The sequence below is a fragment of the Leptodactylus fuscus genome, chromosome 5 (genome assembly GCF_031893055.1).
Source record: "Leptodactylus fuscus isolate aLepFus1 chromosome 5, aLepFus1.hap2, whole genome shotgun sequence".
In the NCBI taxonomy this organism is placed as follows: domain Eukaryota; kingdom Metazoa; phylum Chordata; class Amphibia; order Anura; family Leptodactylidae; genus Leptodactylus; species Leptodactylus fuscus.
The window spans coordinates 60,004,915-60,032,825 of NC_134269.1; the positions used below are offsets into that span (position 1 = coordinate 60,004,915).

A 27,911-nucleotide genomic window follows, 5' to 3' on the forward strand; every position below is an offset into this window, starting at 1 on the left:
CTGTTACCAGTGATATGATATAGCATCATACATGTTCTCATGCTGCAGAAAGGCATGTTTTACTTTGTTACATTCGTTTATCATTAGCTTATGGATACTTGTGATCTATACATCCAAGTCAGGACATAAAGCAACAGACAGTAAAGCTGCAATATATGTAATAAATAGAGATGAGCGAACACTAAAATGTTCGAGGTTCGAAATTCGATTCGAACAGCCGCTCAATGTTCGTGTGTTCGAACGGGTTTCGAACCCCATTATAGTCTATGGGGAACAGATACTCGTTAAGGGGGAAACCCAAATCCGTGTCTGGAGGGTCACCAAGTCCACTATGACACCCCAGGAAATGATGCCAACACCTCTGGAATGACACTGGGACAGCAGGGGAAGCATGTCTGGGGGCATCTAACACACCAAAGACCCTCTATTACCCCAACATCACAGCCTAACAACTACACACTTTACACACTCAATACCACCTCTCTGACAGTAGGAAAACACCTTGAAACATGTGTATTTGGCACTTGCAGTGAGGAGAGCTTGTCACCAGCAGTGAATTTGGCCCTTGTAGTAAGTTGAGGTTGGCACCAACATTTGTTTTGAAAATCAGGGTGGATTGAGCCTCTAACCAGCAGAGTTTGGGCAAATTCATGGTGGAGGGAGCCTCTAAAAACCCCAGTTTGGACCAATTCATGGTGGAGGGAGACTCTAAAAACCCCAGTTTGGACCAATTCATGGTGGAGGGAGCCTCTAAAAACCCCAGTTTGGACCAATTCATGGTGGAGGGAGCCTCTAACCAGCCCAGTTTGGGCAAATTCATGGTGGAGGGAGCCTCTAACCAGCCCAGTTTGGACCAATTAATGGTGGAGGGAGCCTCTAACCAGCCCAGTTTGGACCAATTAATGGTGGAGGGAGCCTCTAACCACCCCAGTTTGGACCAATTCATGGTGGAGGGAGCCTCTAACCAGCCCAGTTTGGACCAATTCATGGTGGAGGGAGCCTCTAAAAAACCCAGTTTGGACCAATTCATGGTGGAGGGAGCCTCTAAACAGCCCAGTTTGGGCAAATTCATGGTGGAGGGAGCCTCTAACCACCCCAGTTTGGACCAATTCATGGTGGAGGGAGCCTCTAAACAGCCAAGTTTGGACCAATTCATGGTGAAGGGAGCCTCTAAAAACCCGTTTGGACCAATTCATGGTGGAGGGAGCCTCTAACCAGCCCAGTTTGGGCAAATTCATGGTGGAGGGAGCCTCTAAACAGCCCAGTTTGGGCAAATTCATGGTGGAGGGAGCCTCTAACCAGCCCAGTTTGGACCAATTCATGGTGGAGGGAGCCTCTAACCAGCCCAGTTTGGGCAAATTCATGGTGGAGGGAGCCTCTAAACAGCCCAGTTTGGGCAAATTCATGGTGGAGGGAGCCTCTAAACAGCCAAGTTTGGACCAATTCATGGTGAAGGGAGCCTCTAAAAACCCGTTTGGACCAATTCATGGTGGAGGGAGCCTCTAACCAGCCCAGTTTGGGCAAATTCATGGTGGAGGGAGCCTCTAAACAGCCCAGTTTGGGCAAATTCATGGTGGAGGGAGCCTCTAACCAGCCCAGTTTGGACCAATTCATGGTGGAGGGAGCCTCTAACCAGCCCAGTTTGGGCAAATTCATGGTGGAGGGAGCCTCTAAACAGCCCAGTTTGGGCAAATTCATGGTGGAGGGAGCCTCTAACCAGCCCAGTTTGGACCAATTAATGGTGGAGGGAGCCTCTAAACAGCCAAGTTTTGGGAAATTCATGGTGGAGGGAGCCTCTAACCAGCCCAGTTTGGACCAATTCATGGTGGAGGGAGCCTCTAACCAGCCCAGTTTGGACCAATTCATGGTGGAGGGAGCCTCTAAACAGCCCAGTTTGGGCAAATTCATGGTGGAGGGAGCCTCTAAAAAACCCAGTTTGGACCAATTCATGGTGGAGGGAGCCTCTAATTAGCCCAGTTTGGACCAATTAATTGTGGAGGGAGCCTCTAACCAGCCCAGTTTGGACCAATTAATGGTGGAGGGAGCCTCTAACCACCCCAGTTTGGGCAAATTCATGGTGGAGGGAGCCTCTAACCAGCCCAGTTTGGACCAATTAATGGTGGAGGGAGCCTCTAAACAGCCAAGTTTTGGGAAATTCATGGTGGAGGGAGCCTCTAACCAGCCCAGTTTGGACCAATTCATGGTGGAGGGAGCCTCTAAACAGCCCAGTTTGGGCAAATTCATGGTGGAGGGAGCCTCTAACCAGCCAAGTTTGGACCAATTCATGGTGAAGGGAGCCTCTAAAAACCCGTTTGGACCAATTCATGGTGGAGGGAGCCTCTAACCAGCCCAGTTTGGGCAAATTCATGGTGGAGGGAGCCTCTAAACAGCCCAGTTTGGGCAAATTCATGGTGGAGGGAGCCTCTAACCAGCCCAGTTTGGACCAATTCATGGTGGAGGGAGCCTCTAACCAGCCCAGTTTGGGCAAATTCATGGTGGAGGGAGCCTCTAAACAGCCCAGTTTGGGCAAATTCATGGTGGAGGGAGCCTCTAACCAGCCCAGTTTGGACCAATTAATGGTGGAGGGAGCCTCTAACCAGCCCAGTTTGGGCAAATTCATGGTGGAGGGAGCCTCTAAACAGCCCAGTTTGGGCAAATTCATGGTGGAGGGAGCCTCTAACCAGCCCAGTTTGGACCAATTCATGGTGGAGGGAGCCTCTAACCAGCCCAGTTTGGGCAAATTCATGGTGGAGGGAGCCTCTAAACAGCCCAGTTTGGGCAAATTCATGGTGGAGGGAGCCTCTAACCAGCCCAGTTTGGACCAATTCATGGTGGAGGGAGCCTCTAACCAGCCCAGTTTGGGCAAATTCATGGTGGAGGGAGCCTCTAACCACCCCAGTTTGGGCAAATTCATGGTGGAGGGAGCCTCTAACCAGCCCAGTTTGGACCAATTCATGGTGGAGGGAGCCTCTAACCAGCCCAGTTTGGACCAATTAATGGTGGAGGGAGCCTCTAAACAGCCAAGTTTTGGGAAATTCATGGTGGAGGGAGCCTCTAACCAGCCCAGTTTGGACCAATTCATGGTGGAGGGAGCCTCTAAACAGCCCAGTTTGGGCAAATTCATGGTGGAGGGAGCCTCTAACCAGCCCAGTTTGGACCAATTCATGGTGAAGGGAGCCTCTAAAAACCCGTTTGGACCAATTCATGGTGGAGGGAGCCTCTAACCAGCCCAGTTTGGGCAAATTCATGGTGGAGGGAGCCTCTAAACAGCCCAGTTTGGGCAAATTCATGGTGGAGGGAGCCTCTAACCAGCCCAGTTTGGACCAATTCATGGTGGAGGGAGCCTCTAACCAGCCCAGTTTGGGCAAATTCATGGTGGAGGGAGCCTCTAAACAGCCCAGTTTGGGCAAATTCATGGTGGAGGGAGCCTCTAACCAGCCCAGTTTGGACCAATTAATGGTGGAGGGAGCCTCTAAACAGCCAAGTTTTGGGAAATTCATGGTGGAGGGAGCCTCTAACCAGCCCAGTTTGGACCAATTCATGGTGGAGGGAGCCTCTAAACAGCCCAGTTTGGGCAAATTCATGGTGGAGGGAGCCTCTAAAAAACCCAGTTTGGACCAATTCATGGTGGAGGGAGCCTCTAATTAGCCCAGTTTGGACCAATTAATTGTGGAGGGAGCCTCTAACCAGCCCAGTTTGGACCAATTCATGGTGGAGGGAGCCTCTAACCAGCCCAGTTTGGACCAATTCATGGTGGAGGGAGCCTCTAACCAGCCCAGTTTGGACCAATTCATGGTGGAGGGAGCCTCTAAAAAACCCAGTTTGGACCAATTCATGGTGGAGGGAGCCTCTAAACAGCCCAGTTTGGGCAAATTCATGGTGGAAGGAGCCTCTAACCAGCAGAGTTGTGGGAAAGCAGGGTGGAGGGAGCCTCTAACCAGCAGAGTTGGTGGAAATCAGGGTGGAGGGAGCCTCTAACCAGCAGAGTTGGGGGAAATCATGTTGGAGGGAGCCTAGTATTAGCAGAATTGTGCAACGCTTATGGTGGATGAGTATGAGGATGCGGAGGAATTGGAGAGGTTGAGTACAGACATGGAGTTTCATGTTGGGGTGCTTTACACAGGTGGGCACAAAAATGAAGGCTCTATCCAGTGGTGGTTCATTTTTATCAAAGTGAGCCGGTCGGCACTCTCAGCTGACAGACGGGTGCGCTTGTCAGTGATGATGCCACCGGCTGCACTGAACACCCTCTCAGATAGGACGCTGGCGGCAGGACAGGACAGCACCTCCAAGGCATATAGGGCAAGTTCAAGCCACAGGTCCAACTTCGACACCCAATACGTGTAGGGCGCAGAGGGGTCGGAGAGGACAGGGCTGTGGTCGGAAAGGTATTCCCGCAACATGCGCCTATACTTCTCACGCCTGGTGACACTAGGACCCTCCGTGGCGGCACTTTGGCGAGGGGGTGCCATCAAGGTGTCCCAGACCTTAGACAGTGTGCCCCTCGTTTGTGTGGACCGGTGAGAACTTGGTTGCCTACTGGAGGAACTGCCCTCCCTGCCGCCAACGTCACATGCCGGAAACATCTCCATCATATTCTGCACCAATTGCCTGTGGCAAGCATTGATGCGATTGGCCCTCCCCTCTACCGGAATAAAAGACGAGATGTTGTTTTTATACCGGGGGTCAAGGATAGCAAAGATCCAGTACTGGTTGTCCTCCATGATTTTGACAATACGCTTGTCGGTTGTAAAGCACCCCAACATGAACTCAGCCATGTCTGCCACAGTGTTAGTTGGCATGACTCCTCTGGCCCCACCGGAAAGTTCAATCTCCATTTCCTCCTCATCCTCCATGTCTACCCATCCGCGCTGCAACAATGGGACGATTCGAAGTTGCCCGGAAGCCTCCTGTATCACCATCACATCATCGGACAACTCTTCTTCCTCCTCCTCCTCCTCCTCCTCCTCCATTAAACGCAGTGAAGCGGACAGATGTGTGGACCTACTCTCCAGCTGTGACGGATCGGATGCTATCCCTAACTCCTCTGTGTGATCTGAGTTATCCCTGATGTCAATCAGGGATTCTCTCAGAACACACAAGAGCGGGATTGTAAGGCTCACCATCGCATCCTCAGAGCTCACCCTCCTTGTGGACTCCTCAAAGACCCGTAGGATGTCACAAAGGTCTCTCATCCATGGCCACTCATGGATGTGAAACTGAGGCAGCTGACTTTGTGGCACCCTAGGGTTTTATAGCTGGTATTCCATCAAAGGTCTCTGCTGCTCAACCACTCTATTCAACATCTGAAACGTTGAGTTCCAGCGTGTGGGGACGTCGCACAAAAGCCGGTGTTGTGGCACATGCAGGCGTTGCTGGAGAGATTTTAAGCTAGCAGCGGCTACTGTCGACTTGCGAAAGTGGGCGCACATGCGCCGCACTTTCACCAGTAGCTCTGGAACATTGGGGTAGCTCTTTAGGAAACGTTGCACCACTAGGTTGAAGACGTGGGCCAGGCATGGAACATGTTGGAGTCCGGCAAGCTCCAGAGCTGCTACCAGGTTCCGGCCGTTATCACAAACGACCATGCCTGGGCCCAGGTGCAGCGGCTCAAACCATATTGCCGTCTCATCGAGGAGGGCATCCCTCACCTCGGAGGCAGTGTGCTGTCTGTCCCCCAAGCTGATCAGCTTCAGCACAGCCTGCTGACGTCTACCAACGCCAGTGCTGCAACGTTTCCAACTCGTAGCTGGGGTCAATCTAACAGCGGAGGAGGAGGCGGTGGCGGAGGAGGAGGCGGTGGCGGAGGAGGAGGCGGTAGAGGAGGAGGAGGAGGGGGGTGTTCTTCTCGTGTCCCTGCCAGGAATGTTAGGCGGGGAGACGAGGTACACCGGGCCAGTTTGGGAAGCAGTCCCAGCCTCAACTACATTCACCCAGTGTGCCGTCAGTGAAATGTAGCGTCCCTGTCCGCATGCACTTGTCCACGCGTCGGTGGTCAAGTGGACCTTTGTGCAAAGCGCGGAACTAAGGGCCCGCCTGATGTTGAGTGACACGTGCTGGTGCAAGGCGGGGACGGCACACCGGGAGAAGTAGTGACGGCTAGGGACGGCATAGCGAGGTGCCGCAGTTGCCATCAGGTCCAGGAAGGCGGGAGTTTCAACAAGCCGGAACGCCAACATCTCCTGGGCCAGCAGTTTAGCGATGTTGGCGTTCAAGGCTTGCGCGTGTGGGTGGTTAGCAGTGTATTTCTGCCGCCGCTCCAATGTCTGAGAGATGGTGGGTTGTTGTAAAGAAACGCCTGATGGTGCCTTTGATGGTGCAGGAGAAGGAGATAAGACAGGACCAGGGGAGGATGAGGTAGAAGTCAACAAAGTGGCGGAGGCAGATGAAGTGGTGTCCTGGCTCGTCCTCTGGAGTGCATCGCCAGCACAGTCAGCAGTGGCAGTGGCAGAGGCAGAGGCAGAGGCAGTGGCAGTGGCGTGAACGGCAGGCGGCCTTTGTCCTGCCGTTGCTGCCTGCCACTGATTCCAGTGCTTGGATTCCAAATGACGGCGCATTGAAGTGGTGGACAGGTTGCTCTTCTCAGAGCCCCTAATCAATTTCGAGAGGCAAATTGTGCAGACAACACTATATCTGTCCTCGGCGCATTCCTTGAAAAAACTCCACACCTTCGAGAAACGTGCCCTCGAGGTGGGAGTTTTTCGGGGCTGGGTACGAACTGGAACATCTTGGGAGATTCCGGGTGTGGCCTGGCTTCGCCTAAGCTGCTGACCTCTGCCTCTGCCTCTAGCTACCCTTTTTGGTGCTGCACCTGCCTCAACATCCACACTACTTTCCCCGCTTGACATCCCCCCTGTCCAGGTCGGGTCAGTGTCCTCATCATCCACCACTTCCTCTTCCAACTCCTGTCTCATCTCCTCCTCCCGCACAATGCGCCGGTCAACTGGATGCCCTGACGGCAACTGCGTCACATCATCGTCGATGAGGGTGGGTTGCTGGTCATCCACCACCAAATCGAACGGAGATGGAGGAGACTCTAGTGTTTGAGCATCTGGACACAGATGCTCCTCTGTTAGGTTCGTGGAATCGTGACGTGGAGAGGCAGGTTGAGGGACAATGAAAGGAGCGGAGAACAGCTCTGGGGAGCAGGGACAGTTTGGGTTATTGTTCTGTAAAGCTTCGGAATTTTGGGAGGAAGGAAGACAAGACTGTTGGGTAATAGGAGGAGAGGAGGCAGAGTCTGACTGGCTGCTGGACAATGTGCTGTAAGCGTTCTCTGACAGCCATTGCAAGACCTGTTCCTGGTTCTCGGGCCTACTAAGGTTTGTACCCTGCAGTTTAGTTAATGTGGCAAGCAACCCTGGCACTGTGGAGTGGCGCAATGCTTGCTGCCCCACAGGAGTAGGCACGGGACGCCCTGTGGCTTCACTGCTACCTTGCTCCCCAGAACCATTCCCCCGACCTCGCCCACGGCCTCGTCCACGTCCCTTTCCGGGAGCCTTGCGCATTTTGAATTCCTAGTTAGAAATTGGCACTGTATACCAGTAGTAAAAATTGTGGGTGCACGTAACCCCAATATATTCTTTGAATTCCCAGTCAGACAATGGCACTGTATACCAGTAGTAAAAATTGTGGGTGCACGTAACCCCAATATATTCTTTGAATTCCCAGTCAGAAACTGGCACTATATGGCAGTAGCAAGAAATGAGGGTATTTGTATTCCCAATATACTCTTTGAATTCCCAGTCAGACAATGGCACTGTATACCAGTAGTAAAAATTGTGGGTGCACGTAACCCCAATATATTCTTTGAATTCCCAGTCAGAAACTGGCACTATATGGCAGTAGCAAGAAATGAGGGTATTTGTATTCCCAATATACTCTTTGAATTCCCAGTCAGACAATGGCACTGTATACCAGTAGTAAAAATTGTGGGTGCACGTAACCCCAATATATTCTTTGAATTACCAGTCAGAAACTGGCACTATATGGCAGTAGCAAGAAATGAGGGTATTTATAACCCCAATATATTCTTTGAATTCCCAGTCAGACAATGGCACTGTATACCAGTAGTAAAAATTGTGGGTGCACGTAACCCCAATATATTCTTTGAATTCCCAGTCAGAAACTGGCACTATATGGCAGTAGCAAGAAATGAGAGTATTTGTATTCCCAATATACTCTTTGAATTCCCAGTCAGACAATGGCACTGTATACCAGTAGTAAAAATTGTGGGTGCACGTAACCCCAATATATTCTTTGAATTCCCAGTCAGAAACTGGCACTATATGGCAGTAGCAAGAAATGAGGGTATTTGTATTCCCAATATACTCTTTGAATTCCCAGTCAGACAATGGCACTGTATACCAGTAGTAAAAATTGTGGGTGCACGTAACCCCAATATATTCTTTGAATTACCAGTCAGAAACTGGCACTATATGGCAGTAGCAAGAAATGAGGGTATTTATAACCCCAATATATTCTTTGAATTCCCAGTCAGACAATGGCACTGTATACCAGTAGTAAAAATTGTGGGTGCACGTAACCCCAATATATTCTTTGAATTCCCAGTCAGAAACTGGCACTATATGGCAGTAGCAAGAAATGAGGGTATTTGTATTCCCAATATACTCTTTGAATTCCCAGTCAGACAATGGCACTGTATACCAGTAGTAAAAATTGTGGGTGCACGTAACCCCAATATATTCTTTGAATTCCCAGTCAGAAACTGGCACTATATGGCAGTAGCAAGAAATGAGGGTATTTGTATTCCCAATATACTCTTTGAATTCCCAGTCAGACAATGGCACTGTATACCAGTAGTAAAAATTGTGGGTGCACGTAACCCCAATATATTCTTTGAATTCCCAGTCAGAAACTGGCACTATATGGCAGTAGCAAGAAATGAGGGTATTTGTATTCCCAATATACTCTTTGAATTCCCAGTCAGACAATGGCACTGTATACCAGTAGTAAAAATTGTGGGTGCACGTAACCCCAATATATTCTTTGAATTACCAGTCAGAAACTGGCACTATATGGCAGTAGCAAGAAATGAGGGTATTTATAACCCCAATATATTCTTTGAATTCCCAGTCAGACAATGGCACTGTATACCAGTAGTAAAAATTGTGGGTGCACGTAACCCCAATATATTCTTTGAATTCCCAGTCAGAAACTGGCACTATATGGCAGTAGCAAGAAATGAGGGTATTTGTATTCCCAATATACTCTTTAAATTCCCAGTCAGACAATGGCACTGTATACCAGTAGTAAAAATTGTGGGTGCACGTAACCCCAATATATTCTTTGAATTACCAGTCAGAAACTGGCACTATGTGGCAGTAGCAAGAAATGAGGGTATTTATAACCCCAATATATTCTTTGAATTCCCAGTCAGACAATGGCACTGTATACCAGTAGTAAAAATTGTGGGTGCACGTAACCCCAATATATTCTTTGAATTCCCAGTCAGAAACTGGCACTATATGGCAGTAGCAAGAAATGAGGGTATTTGTATTCCCAATATACTCTTTGAATTCCCAGTCAGACAATGGCACTGTATACCAGTAGTAAAAATTGTGGGTGCACGTAACCCCAATATATTCTTTGAATTCCCAGTCAGACACTGGCACTATATGGCAGTAGCAAGAAATGAGGGTATTTGTATTCCCAATATATTCTTTGAATTCCCAGTCAGACAATGGCACTGTATACCAGTAGTAAAAATTGTGGGTGCACGTAACCCCAATATATTCTTTGAATTACCAGTCAGAAACTGGCACTATATGGCAGTAGCAAGAAATGAGGGTATTTGTATTCCCAATATATTCTTTGAATTCCCAGTCAGACAATGGCACTGTATACCAGTAGTAAAAATTGTGGGTGTATATAGCCCCAATTCTATTGCTAGGGGACTTGCAGGGTATTTCTGGGGTGAAGGTGGGGGGGCACACCGTTGGAACGGGTATCGGGGGTATATATCGGGTATACGGGAATACACTGTCAGTGTATTCCATTCAGGATCCGCGGAAAGCTGGGTTGCGGCGATTGAGCCCGTCAGTGCCACGTTACACTGACAAGCTTCTCCCTGGAATTTAGCTCTTACAAGAGCTGTTGGTTGTCTTCTCCTTCCTATCCTAGCCTGTCCCTGCCTACCCAGAATCTAAGCCCTAGCTAGCTGGACGGAAACCTCCGTCCTCGGTGAATTGCAAGCTCAGAATGACGCGAAGCTGGGCGTCGCTGTTCTTTTAAATTAGAGGTCACATGTTTTCGGCAGCCAATGGGTTTTGCCTACTTTTTTCAACGTCACCGGTGTCGTAGTTCCTGTCCCACCTACCCTGCGCTGTTATTGGAGCAAAAAAGGCGCCAGGGAAGGTGGGAGGGGAATCGAGTAATGGCGCACTTTACCACGCGGTGTTCGATTCGATTCGAACATGCCGAACAGCCTAATATCCGATCGAACATGAGTTCGATAGAACACTGTTCGCTCATCTCTAGTAATAAACAAGCCAGAAATAAAAAAGAAACTGCTTAGCATTGACCATGGGGAATCATGGAAACAGTACATTGGTATTATCTATAGTTATTGTTATGTTACATCTGGCAGGGGAATAAGCACCGTATAGAAATAGAAAGTGACAATTTCTAACTCAGTTTAAAGCAGAAAGACAAAAATAACTAACTAAAGAGAAAATAGCTATGAAAATGATCAAAGAGGCAATAAAATGACCATAAAAAACATGAACGGTGTAAAAAGTGCAGTATTGCTTCTGATAATACTGGGGCTATGTTAGTATAATGACCGGACAAATAGCACAGACGGGATCAATGAGGCAATATGGGGAAGATCAATGAAGAGGTGCTGTATAATTAAAGGAGGGGCACTTATATATTCAGTATAATTCATCATGCAGTTACATACTGGACGCTACTTTGCATTTCCATTCTTCTTCATCAAGGACATAAAGCAGAAATTCATAAAGTGATATTTTCACTTAGTGCAAAAACTGTAGATTTAGAAACACTTAAGCAAAACACTGTAACTTGTCTCGCAATAGCCAAGCCCTTGGTGGAAGAATTTAAGCAAAGTTGTTTCTCTTAGAATGCGATAATTGAAAAGATGAAAAAGCGTCTTGGTCATTAAAGCTGAAAACTAAGGGGTTAAATGATTTCAATTTGTGGAACAATCATCATTAACAAATCTCATTATTGGTTATGTTGTAAAAATCATTATATCTATTGAAAACTGAAGGAAGGAATGGATGAATGTAATTCTGAATGAAAACATGAAAAAGACTAATAGAATAATTGACATGGTGTCCTTATAGAGTAGCATGGTGACCGCTGGGATATGGGGATAATCTGATATTCCCCATAGATAGATAAAAGATTCACAGATGTTTTTTGATAGTTTAGTTAGAAGGGTTATCTGGTGAAGACAATTCTTCAAATACAGAATCCAGTTACAGCTTTCTGAATCTATAGAGGTGCCCCAATATAATAACCAGAAGGCAAAGACATTATAAAGAATGGCTCCCTGTTGGTAGGACTCAGCATATCCATTATACATATGCATTAGGTAATGATTTGTTGCCACTACAGTAATACTGCAATTGAAATACGTATGATCCACCAGTATCTATGCCTACAAAGGGGTGTCTCAGCAGTAAGATTCTTAACATCTAAAAACCATTCACTGCCAACACTGTATTTTTATTACTATGACAATTTACTTCTTCCTAGATAAACCGTGTTAGGCCATGTATTAAGGGTTGTAAACCACAAAATCAACTGCATGTAAAAGGGTCTACTTTTCAACTTCATTCAAAATTGTCACTTCATACTTTTTCATTTACCAGCGTGAGTCATCTGCAGCAGCTAAATAAACTGTTGTAAGTCTAGAGATAAGATAGGAGTACTCTCTGCCTCTAGCACAGTAGGAAGTCACAGCACAATCTGATATGTATGTTGTCAGGGTCTGGGGTTGCTAGGTGGGGTGGCATAGACACAAAAGTCCAGATTCTTTAGTCCAAAAACAAAGGTAGAGTTTATTTTCACTCAAAAAGGTAGTGCAGCAACAAAAGGAAACAATACAAAAATAAATACCTGCCCAGCTAGGCTCTAACTAAACATAGAATAGGTTACCTCCCCTAGAACCACAGAAATCAAAAGCCAGTTGAGTCATTCAGGACACAGTTCCAAAAATATGACCTCTCTCTTTCACTCTCCAGCCAAGCTCTGCCAAAGTGTTGCTGCTGGAGCACTTCTTAAGCCTCCTTGACAAGGAGACTCTCGGCAGCTGAGTCGCTGCCAGAACATCCCCAAAGTGTGGACTGGAGGGGGGGTGGAATGACAGGTCCCACTACCAACCTACCTGCCATTCCTAAAAATTCAGCCCAGTAACTGGAACTTTGAAATAACCCTCAGCAGACCATAGTTATCTGCTGAGAAATGTTCTTTCTGGAGTTTTCTCATCTCACTCACCTTAGTAGTCTGGGTGAGATGTACACCCCTTCCATTACCTGACCAGCCATCGGCTTACAATCTATACTTTATATATTACTGAGAAAACTCCACCAGAACTCTTTATTTTCACCCCTAGTGTGAGCAATGGTAAACACTTCTGTGGTCAGAAGGAAAGCTGCAGTCTTGATTAATAATCAATCCTTTATATAAAAAAAATAAAATGTCCCACATTTACTAACAGTTAGACAATATATATTTAGAACGGCTGTCTAGATTGTCTAATCTAAGTCTATATCAGTTGGCTTACTATGAGCCACAATTTCGCACCAAAATTTTAGCACAATTTGGCACAGTTTGTCTCTGAAGCCATGCTCCCTTTTCCTGCAAAGTTGTCTAGTTTGTCTAGCAGGTTGGAAAAATATTACCACAAACTAGATGTGACAAGATGTGCCACATTTTGGTGTTTTTTATGCCAAAGCCTAGAAGTAAACACAATGGTATATTTGCCACAATGTACAGCATTTACAGCGGAAGGATGGGTAAGTGCATAGGTACCAGTTACTACTGAGCCTTTTACTCTGAAGGGGCCCCAAAGGTCCCTTTGCCACATAAAATATACCACTATTCTAAATGACACAAGGTGAGTAGGGGGTCCATTACGGATTTTGCATTGGGACCCAGGAGCTTCAACCTATGCCCTTTTAACAAAGCATGAGAAGTTAAAGTACAAGAAGCCTTAGCCCCTAATATTTTTATGGTTTCTCTTCCTAGACTTTCATCTATGTATCAACACAAAAAGTCCTTACTAGTGAACAAAAAATAAAAGATTTAGCTTTTGATAAATTAGTGTTAAAATGTCCATAAAATGAGTCGCTCTAAATAGACAGACAGTTATCCTCTGATCAGATGAAGTCAGAGGGAAAATGAGACAACGTGGCTATTCTGGGAGAAGGGCTGAGATGTAGTTGCCCTTTACTGGATACAATTGTGCATAACTTGAAAGTACAACTGGCCTGCATCTCAGCCCTTTTCCCAGAATAGCCACGTTGTCTCATTTTCCCTCTGACATTATCTGATCAGAGGACAACTGTCTGTCTATTTAGAGCAGAGGTGCTCACACTTTGTCAGCATGTGAGCTACTTTATAACATTATGAAGTCGAAAGATCTACTACCCACTTCTTGTGGGCGGGGCCGGGGTGGGCCTGTGGGCGGGGCATGGTTGTGTCTGTGGGCAGGGCCGGGTATGTGGGCGGGGCCGGGCGGAGCGTGAGAGCAGGAGACAGCGGCGTTCTGTGGCCGCCCAGGGATCCCCACTGTCTGTTTGTTCACAGCGCAGGCTGAGAGTTATCTCTGGACACTGGCAGGCTGGGGCTGCGGCAGCCCCACCTGCCAGTGTCCATAGATGACTCTCAGCCTGCGCTGTGAACAAGCAGCACCCCGGCTCCCTCCATCCCTAAGAGCGTCCTGCAAGTGTCTGGAGTGCTTGTTCACAGCGCAGGCTGAGAGTCGACTCTCAGCCTGCACTGTGAACAAGCAGACACCAGAGATCCCTTGCTGCAACCCACGATCGACCCATACGTCCATTGCGATCGACCGGTAGATCGCGATCGACGTATTGGGCACCCCTGATTTAGAGGGACTGATTTTATGGACATTTTAACACTAATTTATTAAAAGTTAAGTCTTATTTTTTGGTCACTAGTAAGGACTTATAGTTTGAGTTTTCCTTACACCCTGTGTGTTATATTTTTCATCTATGTATCCTCATATTGCATGGTAACACTTTGCTTATCACAACACTTTTATTGGAGTTTTACTGTAATGTGAATGTTACTTAATCCCCAGATGACTTTCTCTTAGCACAGCCATGTGTAAATATTTCTATAATATATGAGAATCACTTAAAGCTCTGTAGTTATTATGGTCAGAGTTTGTTCAATATTAGATCCCACAGCAGTCACAGAGAATGAGTGACAACCACGCAATGACAATTATGAAACACTACATATTACCTCTTGTGCAGCAAACAATATAAAAATGTCTCCCAGGACTCACTGGTCTCTTCTTGGAACTGTATCATCCTTGAAAAATAATATCGCAAGTGACGGATGCTTCCTCCTGACATGCAGCAATTTGAAGCGTATATTCCATTATCTGATCACTTACACTTACTGTCTAAATGGATTTTCTCAAACCCAGTGGTCATTTTACAGTGTCTGGAAGCGGTTCATCCACAAATGTGCCCATTACCTGGAGAGATTTGCTTACAGGAGAGGAAAGCGTAAATGAACTCAGGGATATCTTCTGCTGACAGAGGACTATTTTTCTTCATATTTATAACTTTCAGAGAAAGCAGCTTTGGGCAAATAGTGACTAATACAGAAATTAGCAATAGGATGTAAGGAATTTAACAAAAACTTTATGGAGTACTGAAATCTTCATGACTGATCAGGAACTGCAGTAAGGATAAAAGATATTAAGTACCACTTACAGGTGCCCATTTGTTTTTGCAACAAGAATTTGCATCGTTGTCGTCAACACAGGAAAACACACCATATCCGGCCGTTATATAACTTTAATTTACGTTTTTAGCAGTTTTTCTTCGATCTGCTGGCACTAATACTCAGTTGTCCCAGAGCTGGTGGGTAAAGACTACATGATATGATGTTTCCCACACATAGCACATTGAGAAAACAGGAGATTCTGCTCTCTAACTCTAGTGAAAAAGAAGAAGCAGCAGCAGTGCCATGTAAGTCATTATACAGAAGTGTTAAGCATTGTTAATGTAAATAAATTACTTAGGGTGAGAGAGAAAACTTACTGTTACCTGCAGCATCCTTTCTTTGTGTCTCTACTTTTCTTTTATTTGGTCCTACCTCCCTCCTCTCCTCTCTCCATAGTCATCTATGGGCACATTCAATTTAAATAGACACTATCTGTTAAACAAATTTTTCAGAATTGAATAGGACCAGTGATTATAAGAAACTTTATAATGTATTCTCTCAAAGAGAAATGCATCTGCTCTTCTCAGGTTATTCTCCTGCTAACCCTGCATCTAATAAAGTGATTTTTTTTCTCTGAAAATACAACTATATCTGTCCAAAAAGGAACTGATGATCACATGACTCAAATGACACATGCCTGTAGAAGTCTATGGAAAGGTTAGAGGTAGGAGTTAGCAATAAGACCATAATATAAGAGAATAAACACAGGTTTACTCAGATGCTGGAGCTAAATAAGAGCTTTCTTTTTCAGCTAAATTGATTTATTCACATCAGTACAGGCCAGTACTTCTCTATTTATATTCTGCATGGTCCAGGGGGCCATTTCTGAGAAAGAGAGATGGTTATGGTGCAGATTTCCCTGTGCTTACTTTGTACAGTATATGGCACCACCCATCAGTGCAGAGAGAACTGGAAAACACAAAAATAACATGGGCCATGGTCTATAACCAGCCTCAATAGTAAGGTAGCGAATGGTCCATAGACTGCAACACTGTTTGGAAAGTGCTGTGGAATATAATGGAATGGAATAAAATGCATTATTATTTTTACTATTATTATTATTATTATTATTATTATTATTATTATTATTATTATTATTATTATTATTATATCACTTAATGGATTTAAGGTAGGAAAAACTATTAGGTGTAAAACTAGGTATTTTACCTATTGAGTGTTTTGGAACAACTTAGAGTAAAATAGTCAGGGTTAAGCTGATTGCACACAACCATGTGCTTACTGGCGGCCGTGAATGAACACAGAGATGTCATCTGTGTGACATCAATGCACCAACTGTGCTTCCGCGGCTTCTTTCATTCAGTGAATAGGAGCCGCAGAAGCAGGGCCGCAAACTTGGACAGGAATAGGACCTATTCCATATTTTGTGGCCCAGACTGTTGGCCCGCATACATCACCGTGTAATTCACAGTCATGTGTATGGGCCCATAGAAATTATTGGGTCAATGTGCTATTTAGGGAAAATTCGGAAAGCCCACTGACCATTCATATAGTCATGTGTAAGGGACTAAGGGTACTTTAAATTGCCATAAGCAAGCAAAAACAGTCATTTACTTCACCCTATAGTTTGCTACCGAGAATTCAACTTTAGATGCTCACAAAACCCAACAGTCTCATAAAAGAAGTGATATATTTAGTAATACCTTAGTAGGGAATTGCTATTTATGCAATTTCCTTTTTTCTTGTAAAGTAACATTCTCTATTGTACCCTACTTTACTATCATTCCTATGTCATCTGCATAAATACAAGGCATAAGAGGCTAATGAGGCTGTAAAAGGGTGAATGAGGAGGAATTAGTGAAAATTTGCTTGGAGCCAGTGTGCTTGCGATGATCTGCCCCACCCTCGTGAGCACCCTGCTAGAAATAGATTAAAGCGGCTTGTCTTTTTTCTCTTGTTTAACTTTACACCACTACTTCCCAATATCAATAGGTTATATTTGGTGCATATGGTGGGTGATAAAGACAGTACATAATAATTATTGCTTCCTTTTATGACATTGCATTTTACAAATAGAAGACAATAGATCAGGCAGAAGCCACGAGCTTTTCCCGTTTTTCCTCTCTAATATTTGAACAGCTGGTCCACTTGAGCATTGCACGGCTTCCTGCTATGGGAGGAGTAACAACAGTGTAATCTGTAGGATGGATAATTCAGTGAAAGAGGATTAGTCCCTGGAGCCTGGCCATAACCTAAATATAGACTACCTCTTCTTTGTGTTTATCCAGATCTCTGTGATCATCATCACCCATCACACAGGTTTTCTGTCTCCAGTCAGGCAGCTCAGCCAGCCATTCACTAGGTGCTCTCCCTATACTAGTGTAATGACAGGTTAGATTAGACTTGGCTTAATGCCAGACAGGTGTCAATGGTTTCACTTGTAGGATCATTGTATATGTGTTTGGATGGGCGAATCGGTTTGTAACAAGATGGCTTCATTCCTAATCTTCCAAATTTTTTAGTTCTTAATTAAATCAAACAGTTATTTGCTTTGAACTAACAAAAATGGCTCCGCTACAAGAAAATGACCAGTACTACATGTTAAACCAGGAAATACAGAGCAGACAATATCATGTGTGCAGTGACTTACACATCACGTGATAGCAACATCTGACAATCTCAGCCGATAGGAAGTCGTAGATGGACCTTACAGTGCTGATTTCATGTACACTATATAAGCTTGTGCACTCATGATCACCCTTTATTTGTTGTAATGGTGGAAATGCACACACATCTGTGTTCTATCTCGATGCATCTTATAGCTATCCTATTAGTATAGGCCCGTGATGGCGAACCTATGGCACGGGTGCCAGAGGTGGCACTCAGAGCCCTCTCTTTGGGCACCCATCTGTGGAATAGATTATACTGTGTGGGGGCCACCACAGAGCAAATTGTACTGTGTGGGGGCCACTGTGCAGCAGATTATTCTGTGTGGGGGCCACTGTGGAGCTGATTGTACTGTGCAGGGGCCACAGTGGAGCAGATTGCACTTTGTGGGGGTCACTGTGAAGCAGATTGTACTGTGCGGGGACCACTTTGCAGCAGATTACACTGTGTGAGGGCCACTGTGGAGCAGATTATACTGTGTGGGGGCCACTGTGGAGCAGATTATACTGTGTGGGGGCCACTGTGGAGCTGATTGTATTGTGTGGGAGTCACTATGAAGCAGATTGGACTGTGTGAAGGTTACAGTGGAGCAGAAAGCTCTATAAAGCCCCATTCATATGACCATATTTTGCAGGTTTGTAATTGTGTGCAATTGCGGATCTGCACATTATTAAGGTTAAATTAACGTGTTGGCACTTTGTGATAAATTAGTGGGTTTTGGGTTGCAGTTTGGGTACTCGGTCTCTAAAAGGTTTGCCATCACTGGTATAGGCTATAGGCAGCAGACGTCAGAATTGAAACCTGAACAATAGTTATTGGAGTATTTAGAAAGAATCAAGCAATAATACACAGGCAGTGTGGTAGTGAAATGATAGAATAGGATTGAATAGACAGACAGCCATAGGACAGGTTCAGTTAGTGAGTATGCTCTGCTGCAGTCAACCCTTTCACTGCCAGTCAATACTGTATATTGTCTGAAGGGTACTAGTAATATAACAATTTAATCTCTTCTTTATACACGTAACACATTCTTTCTAGCATTGTAAATCTGAGTAGAATATTTTAATTTTCTTTCTCTATGCAAGTGCACTGCGCACACATATATAATTCTAGGTATACATCCCACACAATAGTAAAGTAGGAGTGGTGGCCATAGTAGTAGTAGTAGTAGTAGTGTATCCTTTTGCTATGGAATTTCTCCGGTCTGCTGCCTGATCCATACACAATGTGAATGAGGTGGAGCATTGTTGTAGATCTGAACAAAATATTTAAAGAGTTTCTCTGTATGCGCAAGTGACAATGGCACAAATATTTTTGCTGTGCTACAGTTAAGATGAATAACACATTGTCCCTGTATGGCGCATGTCCTTAATCTGGTGGTTCGTCGCTTTACTAACTTGTATAATAGCATAAAAGAGGTGCTCCTCATCGCCATGAAAAGCTCTGCCATTTCACAATTTGCAGCGACAAAATGATCTACCTTTGTAACACTTTATCTGCAACATTCCAATACGGTGGAGCTCACCTTAAATATGCTGGAACGTCTGTGTGAGCGGCAGAAGGCGGTATATGATTATTACATGCAGCTGATGACAGGGACAAGAGACCAAGTCACCAAACCCGAAAACGAAACAAATCTTGAGAGGTTCACCCATCTCTACTTATCAGCAAGAATTAATCCAAAACTCGTTCTTATAACCCCATTATTATACAATATCAAATTATCCAGAACTATTATTGGAAAATAACATGTATGAATAGGCTTTGGATAGTTTTATAAGGTTCAATCTCTTGTCTTAGTGATGTCGCGATCCATATTTATAGGAAGTTGGCCATGATATAGAATCATCACCCCTCCACTAATATACTCAGAGAAAACACATTAGTAATTTTGGCACACCTAGGCTGAGGTACTATATTGTGGAAACGCTACTTTAGGCCGGGCCCCACAGACTGGAAACATCGCGATTTGCAGTTGTACTATACTAAAAGTGAATAAAGATGCTGTATAATTTTGTCTACATATTTAAAGTTGTAAGCTACAGGATCAATGCATTCTCTATGGGTGTATTCACATGTCTGCATTTTGCAGACTGCATGATTTTAATGGGCACAGGCAGACATCCATTCATTTTCCATGGACCAACTATTCATGGAAAAAGTGTGGAGACTTGCTCTATTTTTACACTTTTTGAGGTTGTTAAGGTCGTTAAATCATTTTTTTCATGAAACTAGAGACATAGAAAAGTAGATGAAAGGAAAAAAATTGATCCCATCAACCATGGACAACACATAACCCTAAAATAATCAGTCATGTGTTCACTGTGGTTATCACGGACATCACATGTCCACAAAATGCTGATGTATCCATACACCCTAATGTGCATTGGGAACTTCCAGCTCTCCTCCAATGGCTAATGATGGAGGAGATAAGGACTGGTTTACTGAACTTCCACAAGAGATCACATACACACTTGGGCAAGCATGCATTTGTATTGGGGGTGGAGAGAAAGCTGTTGACTAAATGAATAACTATTAGGGCCTGTGCACATGGAGTTTACGTGCGCGCATTTTAGCATAATACACGTGCATAGAATACACGTGTAAAAATAGCAGTCCCATTGACTTCAATGGAATTTTTTACACGCGTAAAAAACACTTAAAAAAAGCATCGCTTTTTTTGGCGAGTCCGTAGTAGGGACATGTCGCTTTTTTTTTCCGGGAGCCGGAAAAACGGCTCCCAGAAAAAGCTCCTGAATGGCTGCCATTGATTTATTGAATCTTTTTGGTCAGGGGTTTAAGGCGCTTACGGGTACCAGTACATATTAGAACAAAGTTGATGAAAATGGTCAATTTCAATATACTGTCATATCAGTCAATATATGATACATGTTTTGACTTGGAAAGAAGTTGGCCAAGTTTTAAATTTTTGAGCAAAAGATCTTTCATTCTTTCCAAATATTCCATAAAATGTATAAGAAATTTTGCAAAATAGCCATTGCATGCCAAAATTTTTGACTTTTGGCACATCTGTTCCTTGCAAATATTTTCAAAAAGTGGATGTGAAGCCAGGACCTAGCAGGAGGGGACATAGTGAAACTGGCAGGCTTGCAATGGGATAAATTATAGCCCAAATCTACGCCATGACTTTGACTTTGATGCCATGACTCCTTGACTTTCTTCCTTCCCTTTTTAGGTTTATAAGAAAATCGCTCATGATTCCCACTCTGAAATTAACATGTTGCTTTTTCCAAAAAGCAGCTTTTCCACAGCTCTTTTTTCCTCCAATATGGGGTTGAGATTAACCAAAATCTCATTCGGCTTTGCTGTTACTATAAAACACAGTATTTTTTTCTACTGTATTTCCACAGAAGCCAAAAATGCTGTTTTTCCACAACATGGGGCCTGAAAAATAGTGTAAATCACTTGATCAATATGGCACACAGCATGTTGGACAGGTTTTTGGTGCGCATACGCCATGTTGTTGCATCAATAATTTTTCTTGATACATCTCTATGTAGTGGTCAAGCTGGAATATTGCAGATCAAGTGAATGTTCACGTTGATCCTGAAAAGAGAAGCTTTCAATTTATGTTTCTAGGCTGCGCTCATGCTATTGGGGGAAAAAAATGCATGACAACTGCAAAGTGTGAACCAGGACTAAAGCAAATGTGACTTCTCGACATGTTGATCCTCTCACAATCAGACTGACAGATTGGATCCAAGTAGACAAGCGGCATGCCTCCTTTGTCATTGACAAAACAAACTGTACGAAATACATATTTCATATTTAATGGAAGCCCCCCCACACACACGCATTCAGTCTAGAATAATTGGGTTTTCAAATAAGACCTGAAAGATAAAAGATCAACAAACAGCACTCAGCATAATGACATTATTCAGCAGAGCATCCACTTTGTTTCATTGTGAACACAAAAATACAGAAGCAAATAAGAAAATGTGATTATCCTCCTCCTCCTCCTCCTCCTCTGTTACCACTCATGGCCGAGGGAGTCAGGCAGTGTCTGCAGATAAACAGAGACCGCGTGCCAGGGCCGACTAAGGCCTCAGGTGCATCACTCCATAGCAGACCATGCATACAGAACACAACACAAGTGCTGTTTCTTTTACCAAGGCAGCTTTCACACAGTGCAATAATTCTGCAGTTTTTCGGAAAAATCAGTCTGTCTGTTTTGATTTTCATGAGCGTTCTCTGTTTATACCAGGCAAATCTCTCGGCATATGCCAATTGGTATATGTCGTATAGTTGGGTACTTTACTAAGCGACTCACTGTAAAAAGACATATACACAATGATATACTATTACGTCACATCCCCTATTTTAGACTATAGATATATACAGTATACAGTGTATCATATCAACCGTGAAGAGTATATGGGAATTTAACAGTTTTCCAGAAGATCTCGAAAATATGATAAAAACTTTTTCTAATTTTACGATTTCATTTTAGCGTTTGGATCTTTGGTTTTCTTTCATTTCTTAATACGGTATCAACATTTTACAGAGCCTTGTACACAGGATATTAGTCTGTGTCCTCAAACGCCTTGCAATGTAATCTCCATATCTCAGGCATAAACATTCCTGCAAGAAGATTTCTAGCATATTAAAAAAGTCTTCTGATGCAATATTGAGCACCTTTACAAAGACCATTGTTATATCTCATATGAATGCAATACTGGGCTATAAAATATGGTTCTACATAGCATACTTATAGGGGTTTTGAGGCTAAAAATATTGATAACATATTCTAAAGATCAGAAATATATAATATCAGATCTGTGGAGTCTGGTGGGCACTCAACAGAGAACAGAGCAGGAAGCAGACAGCTCTTTTCTCTGTGTAGTGGCGGAACTGAGTCACTGCAACTTAGCAAAACAGCGAAAAAAAACAGCGATTTTACACATTTGACTTTTCTCCCACTATAGCGTATACCGTATGGGAAAAATATTTTTGTAAGATTGTAGATCGGGCGATTCAGATGAAAAGAAGCTGTTTTGCAGTACCTTCACTGACCACTACACAGATAACACAGCTGGCTTTGTCCTGCTCCATTCTCTGTGTAGAGCAGATGATCAGTTGGGGTACTGGGTGTTAGACACCCATCACTCTGGTATTAATAAACTATCTTTTAGGTCATCAAATTTTTTTGACCCCTTAAAATCAAAGTATAGTAGCTACTTGATAAGTATTTTGCATCAGTATTTTAGCCCCTTCCCGCCAGAGGAATTTTTCGATTTTCATTTCCAACTCTCCGCCTTCCAAAGCCCATAACATTTTTATTTATTTATTCAGTACATTGTACTGGGAAGCTGGAAAAAAATTCAGAATGGGGTAGAATTGGAGAAAAAAATGCATTTGTTCAACATTCTTACAGGCTTCGTTTGTACGGATTTCACTCTGCCACCAAAATGACTCCTTTGCTTATGGGTCAGATGGAAGCTGCAATCTCAATACTGATGGGGACCCTAAGGCTCCTGGGTCTCGGGGTGACTGCACCCTCTGCACCCCTCAAGTTACACCCCTGGGCATTTGTATGACAGACTGTACCTTTGGTTTTATAGAACATGAAACTGTCCGATCCCTAGTACTTGAGTGGAATAATGATCCCTGGTGGTCAGGTGGAACTGCTGTATATATACATTACTGGATCAGTGACTTTATGATTTCATGTATACAAGTTGCCTTATAACTCTTGATAAACTATAGGTTTGCCCCAGTGTCTGGCATTTTCTTTGTACAGTTGTCTGGGGTCATGAAGTCTCTGCTAGTGCTATAGTGCTTGATATGATAGTAGCTACTTTAGAACATACCTGTCAGTGCTGAGCAGATTTATATATAGGTAGATTTCTTAGAAAATCTCCATCATAAATTGCCAGTGAATCATTTATATCTCTGCTCTATTCAAGCTTAGGAGTCCAGTAGGCGGTCCTACTCAGTAATGTGCAGCCTTTCCAGTATGAATGTGCATAAAGACATAGTAGTCTTAGTAGGATTATTATATTACCAGCCTCTGTCCGCGACTTCGTCTGCGTGTTGTTGGTGTCGATGATCTGCCTATATTCAACAAATTGCTGCCCTTGGTGTTTTGCCTGCTGCAGTGTTTTGGCAGCTCTTAAGCTGTCCTGCTGCTGATCTTGTTCCTCACGCCATGCTTGTGATTGTTCTGACATCTCAGCAGCTTGCTGGGATGCCATATAATGTGCATGTTGTTGACTTTGATGATCCGCCTGCTCCAACGTTTCAGCAGCTGTCAAGCCGGCCTGCCGCTGAACTTGATTTTTCTGGCATCTCAGCAGCTCGATGGGATGCCATATAATGAGTGTGTTGTTGGCATTGATGATCCCCCTGAGCTCCGCTTGAGGAGAACTCTGTGACTTCTGGCTACCTTCATAGCTTGCACGTTTTAGTATTTTGCAACAAATTGCTATTTTTAAACATGCTGGGATAAAGAAAATATAAACTGCCAATTTGGTTTAAAGGTGTTTTCCCATCCAGTAAGTCAGCACTGCCTGGAGCAGATAAGATAATATGCAAATGCATGTACACAATGGACTGAGGGTTAGCTGATTGCTTACATACAGAGATAACAGACCTGGCTTTATCAGAACCTGAGATAAGCTGCTGCAAGAGCAGTATGTGAACATAAATTCATAAAAGTCGTGAAGCCATGTCATTCACTGGGATAAAAAGTAGCCTATGTAGGGGCCACATGGTGGCTCAGTGGTTAGCACTGCAGTCTTGCAGTGCTGGAGTCCTGGTGTTCAAATCCCACCAAGGGCAAAAAACCATCTGCAAGGAGTTTGTATGTTCTCCCCGTGTTTGCATGGATTTCCATCCCATAGAGAAAAATGTACATTGTGAGCTCTATGTGGGGCTCACAATCTACATAAAAAAATTAATAAAAAAAAGTAGCCTATGTGTTAATCAAGGTTACAAACTATCTATGTGCCAAATTTCATCCAAAGCCGTTTCTTGACAACAAACATCCAAAATCCAAACTTTGACATTTATAATATTAGTAGGATTATGATATATTATATATTATACTATTTTATTATATTATGTTTTCTTTACAGTAGCATATCTGTTGTTTTCTAGAGTAAGTTGGAGCTGTGCAGATATATGGCACCTAAATCTTTTTGCTGTTATTGAAGAAAGATTCGAGTGGTTGAAGTAACTATAGCAGTCTCTGCCTAGATGTTATCTCCAGGTCCTCTGGTGGCTGGTTAATAGATTTTTCCCTTCCTGTCCTATATTGAACTTTAGTAGCGTGCAGATAGAGGCAGCAGTCAGTAAATAATGTATAATGTATTACACATTACAGCTTGTGCCAGGAATCATTTATGTTTGCAGATTTAACCCTACGCTAGTTACAACACTGATTCAACTTTTCATGTTAGGCTTTGTTCACGCCATGTTCACTGTTCAAATGAGCGGAATTCTAATAGAAAAATTATCTTTACGTTATATTTCTATTTCATACAATGTTATGGCAAATGTCATTACAGGTTATCGACAGTGAAATGTCAGAATATCAAACATTCCTTTTAAAACAATTGTATCCACAAACCCATTATAATTAAAGATACCCCCCAGCACCATAGCTGTAGTGTGAAAACAGTACCACCAGTCCGGTATATGTAATGTACTACATCGGTGGCCTGTAGCTGCTGACTACCACTAGTCATCAACCACTTTAGGCTTTGGTCACCATAGTGTTTTACCGGTTGGGGACTATGTCCCCAATTCTGCTTAAAATGTGCCGAGAGAAAAGTTGATTTCAAGCGAAAACCACTATGGTCTATTGGGTCTGTGGGCAACCGCTTTTGAAGCAGATAGAGTTTCCATTTTTGGGTCCCCAAGTAGATCCGAACGCTAATGTAAACCAAGCGTCATAGTGACAGCAGATAAAGACGTATATAGAATAGATAATTAACCTTTGGGCAGACCCTACACCACACAATACAGCAGCATCACCTATTCTGTGTGGCAAACAGCTGGCATACAACAACAATAAAACACCTCATGAGAATGTAAAGCAGACCTGTCGCCAGAAAACAGCCCTCCCCCCAAGCTGCCATCAATATAATATAGCATTATATCTCTCTGCTACATAGAAGAAATAGAAACAGTTTTCATAAAACACCCACTTATGGCTAGATATTGTGTTACATGTTTGATACAGCACCCTCTAGTGTTCTTTTGCTTCCTTTTCAGAATGCCCACTTAATGTGCCCAGATACAAGGGTCACACATGCTCAGTAGGTCAATCTCACCATCAAGATCATCTTGTACATGGTCAGTGGAGTGATTCTTAATATTACACCGATAGTCAATAAGAATCAGCTGGATAGTAGCAGCTATTTCTCACCTGCACTAGACTCATAAATTAGATGTGCAATGGAGCAGCATTGGGCGCTATAACAAGTATGTAACATCAATATCTAAATACAAGAGCGTTTTGCTTCTAAACTAATTCAAATGGGAAAAAAATTAGTTTCATGTGATCTAGCAGAGAAATGTAACATTTAATAGTGGGGTGACCGCTTTAACTATTTCATACTTTCCACTTTATACGTATATGAGCATGCAGAGAGTTCAGGCTTGATTCTCCACCCTTTCTAAATGCTTGATCGTTTCCTCTATTATTTTGGGTGAGTGCAGTTGTATTAGTATTAGAAGTAGCCAGTTTTCAGCAATACGCTGTTATCATAGATAAGAGCGAGGATATGCTGCTATACAGAGACTACAAGTCAGGTCTGTAATAGGTATAAGCCACATCGCCACCTGCCCATAGGACTAATCTGTGATGTGAATATTGCAGGATGAGCTTATAAAAGTTACTCCTGACCACAAGCCAGGTTTTTCAGTAGCCAGTAATAGGTTATTATAATAGTTATAAATATCAACAAGCCAATAAGTCAGGTGCAAGTTAGTTTCTTGTTGCATTGTTTGACTATGAGCAGGGCTAGTATCAGGGAGTGTCGAAGTGGACAACTGCTCATGTCCTAGAGGCAGTCTTGGAGACTGGACACCCAGGTCAATCCTAAATGTAACACTGAATCCTTCACCACCTTAGAATACCATGGAATTTAATTTCAATAGGCTACTAATAATCTTTTCAGCCAAAAGTATATGAGCAGCCACAGTGCCACAAACACATTGACAGCCACAGTACCCCTATACCATTGAGAGCTGCCATGTAGTGTGTTAAACATCACACTCACCTACTCCACCCTCCCCATTACAAGAAAGTGACTTCACACAGTCATTGAGCGGACACACAGGTCATTTCCACGCTCGCCGATCAGTATTTGATGAGGTCATTTGTTGGACAGTTGAATACATCTATCAGCCAGAAATCCAGATGAACTGAAGACGTCTCTCTATATAGTGAGAGATATTCTAGAAGTAACCGTAATGTCATCTGGTTCTCCAGACATTAGACATCACTGACCTACAGTTTATTCATCCAATCGTCCTTCAAGTAGATGAAAGTTACAACCACTCAGCAGAGGAAATGTCCATTAAAATGTAAAGTACATGTGCGTGACAATGATAGTTCTATTTCTCATTATACTGCTTGATGGACTGATCAGAATAGGAGCACGGTACCTTAAAACACAAGGTCACATTAAAGGACTGTCCCAGATGCAAACTATTACGATATTCATCATGCTAGTTTAAGACAAGATTTATAAGCAAGAAGTGAAAATCTAATGTCCTTGATGTCACCTTGAGTTATATCTACAATACTGGATTTAGTCTCGGTATACAGGAGCAGAAATAGATAATGAAGAAGCTTTCAGTCCTGCCTTTACTTATGTGATGAGTGAGTCAATCTGCATGTGCCGGCAAGAACTGACTGCCTGGTAATAGCGAGGAGACGGAGGATATAAATAAGTCTGTCTTACCTGTCAACTGGAGTTGGAACTGTGCTGTATGATCAGTTCTCACAAAGATGTGTGTTCAAGCAGAATCTCCTTTCTTCCTAGTGATGCAGACCTGCCTAGTAAAGCATGCTAATGATGCACCAGAGGGAAGCCCTGCAAAAACAGAACAGGACCATATGTCAGCCTATAGCATCACCGCCTCCACACACCGAGAGAAAAGGGGCTCGTCAGATTAAAGGAAGCAGTAGAGGAGAGGAAATGAGTGGAGGAAAACAGCCAAGAGGCATAGACAGATACAATAAACAGATATAAGGTAGGACCTAAGATAGATGGATAAATAGATAGATAGATAGATATAGACAGACAGATAGAAGAGATAGGTAGATAGATAGATAGATA

The 27,911-nt window shown here is 43.5% G+C and overlaps 1 protein-coding gene across 1 annotated transcript in view; it reads right to left on the bottom strand.

The window, feature by feature from the left end:
- The window catches only part of SV2B (synaptic vesicle glycoprotein 2B), a 112,770-nt gene extending 85,100 nt beyond the window's left edge, over nt 1–27,670 (bottom strand). Inside the window, exon 1 of the mRNA XM_075273271.1 lies at nt 27,534–27,670. The gene's annotated coding sequence lies outside the window, so the exon portion shown is untranslated. The remainder of the gene's footprint in view (nt 1–27,533) is intronic.
- Between the last annotated feature and the right edge of the window lie 241 nt (nt 27,671–27,911).